Source organism: Orbicella faveolata, unplaced genomic scaffold (assembly GCF_042242905.1).
Source record: "Orbicella faveolata isolate gen_17 unplaced genomic scaffold, um_ofav_v1 contig_2, whole genome shotgun sequence".
NCBI classification, from domain to species: domain Eukaryota; kingdom Metazoa; phylum Cnidaria; class Anthozoa; order Scleractinia; family Merulinidae; genus Orbicella; species Orbicella faveolata.
In genome coordinates, this window is record NW_028301547.1 from 26,405,769 (window position 1) to 26,412,500 (window position 6,732).

A 6,732-nucleotide genomic window follows, 5' to 3' on the forward strand; every position below is an offset into this window, starting at 1 on the left:
GGTTAACTGCACTCCGATGGCCTCTTTGGCTTTTCCTGTAGACACCAGCACGGCCAGCTGCTCGCGAAGAGCAGGAATGTCAGGTCCGGGGGCGGTTGGAACTATGCCACCTGCTGGACCACTCGGCGGCTCGGGCTCGGTTTGAAGTAGGTTCATAACTTCTGCTAACGCGGCCTCTTCTTCAGCCATTGTGCAAGGCTATATACAGCTTCCATTTTTTTATTCAAAATGTCTTATCCCGTAGGGGTGGCGAAGCGAGAACACAAGATAAGAGAACTTTCGCTCTTTCAACTTTGAAACCAGACCTTTGTACTCATCCAGGGAGAGTTCGCCGGCGTAATCATCTTGGCCGAGGGGGTGTAAAAGAGAACGATCGCCGCCACGTTCTCCCGGAAGGAAGCTGTTATGCCGGTTATCTTCTGGGTCAGCACCCAAATGCTGATGCCCATATGCCGGGCAGAAAAGGCGAGATTCACCAGCTCGCCGGTACGTCCTTTCACATCTTTGGAGGCTGCACAGTCATCGAGTATTATGAGCGTGTTGGTGCCCTCGAAAAGCCATCTCACTAGCTTCAACCACTTTTCCACGTCGTGCTGCTCGCATACTATCACATCCATTCTTGGATCATTTTCACCAATCCGGTGGTAGGTCTTGTTGTGTGCGAATGTCGGGCAGATGAGCACAGTGTAGTCGAACTTGAAGCGGAAAGTGCCGTAGATCTGGTCCACCATAAACCTTGATTTACCTGAATTGGTCGGTCCCAAGATGAGAGCGTTGAAGGGTATCTTGTTTGGGTCCATGTTCATATTCAATTCTGCACACATTCTAGTTGTCTGTCAATAATGTTGAACTGGGAGTCGGCGATGACGAATACGTGGCAGTTAACGTTGCCTGAGCCTTCGGCTTTCCGCTCGATTTCCAGCTGGACACCGTCTGTACTGTTCACAAGGCGCTTGCCACTTCCGTGCATTTCTTGGTCCGCCATGGAGCGCGTATCAATCAGAAGCCCGAAATTATCCCCGGTGTAAAACTTTGTCACATTCATGTGCTCGGTTTTATTTTTTTCCTTCACAAAGAAGCATTGGGCCTCTTCCCACATGTCCTTGCCTTCGACGCCGTTGTTGTAAATCATGTTGAGCGAGCCGTTGATCGTGACGCTGACTTTCGTCAGATCCGGGAAGATGTATTTTTCTGAATCTCTGGCGCCATCACCATAAGGCTCTATGAACAGTAGCAGGATGGCTTTTAGTGACCTTTTTTGGGCGTCGACTTTGATGTTGATCCTCGTGTCAGTGTCTTTTTTGAAGATCACCACTTCAGAACGCATCACGTGGTCATAGGTGAACTCTTTGCCGCTAGAGTAAACGCTGTGCTCCTCGTCTGCCAGAGTCTTGCTGCGGATCATTTCGTACTCGAGCTGGACGTTGGTCAGCTTGTATTTCAGCTGGGTTGTATCAGAGCCATTGACCACATGTTCACCTTCAGCAAGGGTTACTTCGAATACGAGGTCGTTGTAAAGGGCCTGGGGGTAGGAAACGCCGTGGTCAGTTACGATCTGATGGTCTAGCCTGATCCGGTACTTTTTCCGTAAACCTCGTTCAGCTTTTTTTCAGCGTCGACGCCCTCTTTTTTGTGTACGTTGGACGAAGGCTCTCTGGAACTGACATTGTATAATACGCCGGCGATTATTTTCTAATTTAAAAATAACAGAATTGGAATATATTGCTATGGCGGAAGGCGGCGTCGAATTTGGTTACAAAGAAGGCGATACTCTCCTTGGGCATACGGACGATCAAGACGACGATGCCGAACAAGAGGCTGAAAGAACCCAGCCTTTTGAGCCAGGCGCGTGGTCCACTCCTTACCACGGCGGAGAGACAATAGAAATGCAAACGTGGCAACACAAGCAGACAGGGCTGCCTGAAACTTCTTATGTGGGAACATCGAGAAAAATTACAGACGAAGAGATTGAAAGAAGGCTGGAAGCTTTGAGAGACCCGAACACGGGAATCCTTCCTGATTCCGCAATCCCTCTTGTCCCCCCCAGTTTACAAAACGAAGAAATAAAAAGAGTCAAAAAATTCATCAAAGCTCTGTACCCCAACGCCAAAGTTGAAGAGCTGGACATCAATTTCTCCAAAAATAAGATAGTGGTTGTTGGCCCGAGAGGGGGTGAGACCAAAATAGCTTTAGATGATGGCAAAGGTTTACAGCTAGAATTCTTTAAAAAAATCCTTTGTCAAAAATGCCCTGGGAGATCCTGCTCAAAAAGTTATCCGCATAAACACTGATTCAATTTGAAAAAGGCAAAAAGAACTTGAGGAATTAAGAAAGAAAAAGGCAGAAGCGGAACAAAAATTTCGTGAACAAAACGACTTGGTAATGTCTCTTAATGAGCGGTTAAATAAAGAAAAGGCCAAGATTGATCAACTCAAAGACCTGCCAGAATATGAAGAAGAAATTAAAAGGAAGAAAGAACTGACAAATAATTTAGAAAAAGATTTAAAAGAAGCGGTGAAAGAAAGAAAAGAACGCGAAAAAAAAGTAAAAAAACTAGAAGATCAAAATGAAAAGAAAGCCTGCCTTGAAGCAAGTATTGCGGAAGAGATAAAGAACAGAAATTCGATGGAAGAAAGGCTCAACGAGACAAAAACTTTGGAAGACCTGAAAGAGCGGGAAAGCGAGCTGAAGCGTCAAAACGAGGAAGATCAGGAGATCATCCGAGATGGGAATGCCTTGCCCTCCGACATAGAAGACGCAGAAGACAGAGTGGCAGAAAGAAAGGAGGAGCTCGCGCGTTTGCAAACTGAGATTGCGGAAAGAGAAAGGGCGCGGCCTCTCTTGGAAAGGGTAAAAGAGATCTTCAAAAAATATGGCGTGACGGTAACAGCAATATTTCTTGCTGCAGGGACCACAATCGGAGCTGTCATCAGGGCCCTCACCAGAGGTTTGAAAGCCACCGGTAAGGCTTTGGGGAAAGACCTAAAAGATATTGGCGCGAAACTTGCTTCTATTCTGCCCGGGCTGATTGGCTCGATTGTGAGCTTTCTATTCAAAGCTGCGGGCCAAGCCATCGGATTTCTGGCCGAGCACACCTGGCTGCTTATTCTTGCCGCGGTGGCATTTTTGTTCGAAAAATATTTTAAGAAGCAGCGGTAGCTTACCACCAAGCCATGAACAGCAAAGCCGATAATCCTACTACACCGACAATTACCGCTGTTTTGTTTATTTCGTGTTGCGGTGTTTTATCTGGAGCCTTGGGCTCTATTTTTTGCGCTGTTGGCTGTGCTTGCTGAGTTTCGGTCAAAGCTGGTTTCCTTAATTCGGCTGTTGCGGCTTTGTGTATCGGGTTGGAAGGATTGCTGTTGGGAGGGTTAATTTTTGACAGGCCGCCTGCCATGAGTTTGAGCGCAGCTTTTTTTGTCTCCGGGTTTACCTCGTTGTTGACCCCAAGTTTCATCCCAGGGACCGCCTGTTTCAGCTTGTTATGTAACCGATTGTGCTTTCGGTGTTGATTATCATTTGCGTGGGCATAAGCCAGGCCATGGGGGCTACAGCAAGATTGAGCCTGACCTTCGCTTGATCTACCGCGAGCTGGTATCTTTGCACGCTCGCGGCCAGGTCGGGCTGCCTGATCGCGTCTTCCACCAGAACAAGAAACTCGCTTTGGGCTTCTTTCGCCCGGCCACCAGAACTGAGAATGCTGCTGCGGACGTTGACTTGCGATCCCAGTATGCAGTAAACGAAAACCTCGATTGACTGATTTATTCTCGACAAGCCCGCCTGCGTCAAACCTGATGCTGTGTCTGGCGCGAACCAGTCCGCTTGGGTATCAGAAGCGGTCCCCGGCTCGATGTAATAAATCAAGTCTCCTTAATGGCTTTCCCTCCTTCATCACTGAATTTGTTCCATCCCGGGTAAAGGTAGTCGGTTTTCGACGCGCCTGACGCGTAAACGTAAACGCTTCCAAGCCCGTGGTTTGCCCCGTGTGTGAAGCGAAAATCGCTTGAGGGGTCTATCCCGAACTCGCTGCATAGCCTTTTGTACGAAGCAACGTCATAATGATTATTAAATTGGTTGAAAGGCGGGTCTCCGGGCAAAGCGCTCATGCTCTGAATTCCTCCTAGCTGGTACAAAATGCGCCTGACCGTGAAATACACGGGGAAGATATAAAACGCTCTTATCTGCGGGGGCAGATTTATCCCGTTGTCAAAGATTTCGCGAGAAATTCCACACCCTTGTGTCACGCAGAAAACAGCGAAGTTGAGCTGTTGCGGCCAATATTTCATGTCAGGCCCTCCTAACCAGTGTTTTGATTCGGCTACAGAGGTGTGTCAGTTTGGTTTTTTGGAATATTTCTCGGAATTTTGTTGTGAAATATTGGTCAGGCGTGACGTAGATTTTGATTTCGGCGTTGAATATTTTCTTCAAACTTTGCGCTTTTCCGCCGAAATGTTCCGCAGGGATTGGCAAGGAAACTCTTGAACCAAGTGGGGACAATTGATAAGGAAAACCACTGCTGTCTCCCAAATCTAGCGCTTGTTTCATTTCCGCACTCCAATATTTTCTGTCTGAGCCGAAGACGCTTTGTAACGAGCCTTCGCTTTCTTTGAAAAACACCTCTGTGGTTGTGTTGTTTTTCTCGTCGATGCTATCTTGTGAAACAAACCGGCTTTTGTCCGCTTTTGGAAAGTGTTTTAAAAAATTTGTCCACGACTTTTGCTTCGCGGCATCCGCTTTTTTCACAAACTCAGGATCTTTCCACAAATTCACCATCTTATTTGGACACAATTTTGTTTGTTAAATATAAAATGGTTGTTATCACTATTGTCGCACAAAAGAATGGAGAGGCTATCTATTTTGAAGAGCCGATACCGAAAGTACATTTCATGAAACTCATATCTTGTAGTTTATTCAACAGCTGGACACTTTGAAAAAAGAAGGTTCAGCCACCTTGGGAGATAAAGATAAAGATAAAGCTTTGTCAGTTAGTAAATTACTCCCAGGGCATTATAGTTTAGAAAGAATTGCAAAAGAAATAGACGGTCTGTTCGGCAAATATAACTATAAGTTGGAAACAGCAATAAATCAACCTATTGGCCAGCTTGTAATCAGAAATTCGGGGGGGAAACCGATTGAACTTGATCGCGATTTAGCCAATTTGCTTGGTATTGGGCGAAAGTTGAATCTTATAACCCGCGTAAAAAGGCTTACATCACCAACGACATATTTTATTCATTGTGATTTGCTCGACAAAGAACAGAATCTGTTCAATGCCAAAAGGTCAGATGTCTTACCCATTTTTCATGTGAAAGGGAAGCCTTTTGAAAATGTAAGCTACCATGCTTCTCCGCAACAGGTTTTGCGTGACTGCTCTACGGACACTTTTATAAAAAGTATCACTATTAGCGTCAAAGATGAAAATGGCGAACTCTTTGATTTCAAGGGCTTCCCACTTCTTTTTGAATTAGAGTTAAATTAAATTTCTTTATATACAATGTCTTCAGTAAATCTGTTACCTTCCGCTCCTCCTGCCGAGATTGAAAGAAGAATCTATCCAAGCCTTCCCGAAACGACAAATGCCGAGAATTTCCGGCTAACTGAGATAAGTAAAATTGAAAAAGAAATATCTGCTGAGGTTGAGCATTACAGGCTTGTGTTGAAAAAATATAAAAAAGCCCGGAAAGCGATTCACTATTCTGTGGTTGGCCTTGGCGCCGTCACGGCAGCTCTGTCTTCTGGGGCTGTTGCAACATCACTCACTGGTGTTGGAATTGTTATCGGCGTGCCTGTTACCGCGATAGCAGCTTTATCTGGCGCAGTTTCCACTGGCCTGTCCGTTGTCAACAAGAAGCTTGAACGCAAAGTTAATAAGCACTCGAGAATCCATTCTCTGGCTATTGCAAAACATGACTCGATAAACAGCTCTGTCTCACAAGCTCTGAATGATAATCGTGTTTCTGACACGGAGTTTCAACTGATCACACGTGAAATGCAGAAATATCGCCAACTTAAAGAGACTTTACGCTCAAACTTTGCGCAAAAACAAACAAATCCACTCCAGCCAGATATTGAAAAAATGAGAAACCAGCTTCGGCAAGAATTTATAAAAAAACTTGCGTAGTCCAGCACAAATTTGAACTAAATTTTGAGGGAAAAAAACACAAAACTATCTCTTAGTCTTATTAAAAACAGATGATTGTGTTACACCGCGTTACCTTCACGCGTGACGTTGCGTGATTAGGTTACGTTACTGTCACGCGTGACGTTGCGTGACAGGTCACACAAAAGGGCAAAAGCCCTGTCGGGGGTGCTCGTTGGCTGTTCTTGCCTAGCCCCGGCTAGGACTTTCCCGCCGCTGACAAGGCGGCTGTCGATTCCCATTTTACCTCTGGGAACGAGGTTTGAGATCCCGAGGGACCTCTGAGCACCCCCCCCCCCAGTCTCCACTGGGCCGGGGCAGGTTCACCCGGGGTTGTCGCCGTGGACGGCCTCACCCCATACCCCTGACAAGCGCCTGTACGTGCCGTATTAGGAATCAGAGGGGGCCAACGTCACATCCAAAAGCACCTTCATTTGCTCGCTGATTACAAGAATAATGCTGCAAGCTTATATATTGATCCATTTGCCTCTCCTATCACTTGTGGTGTAGCTTCTCTGTCCTTTGCCTAAATTTCGCAGTATTTTCACACATACGCATGCGCTTTTGGGCGGCGAGATGATGTCATGCTT

At 46.1% G+C, this 6,732-nt stretch overlaps 1 protein-coding gene across 2 annotated transcripts in view; it reads left to right on the forward strand.

Moving 5' to 3' along the window:
* Nucleotides 1–6,732, forward strand: part of LOC110066318 (uncharacterized) — a 45,168-nt gene that overhangs the window by 24,755 nt on the left and 13,681 nt on the right. The gene's annotated exons all lie outside the window — the stretch shown is intronic.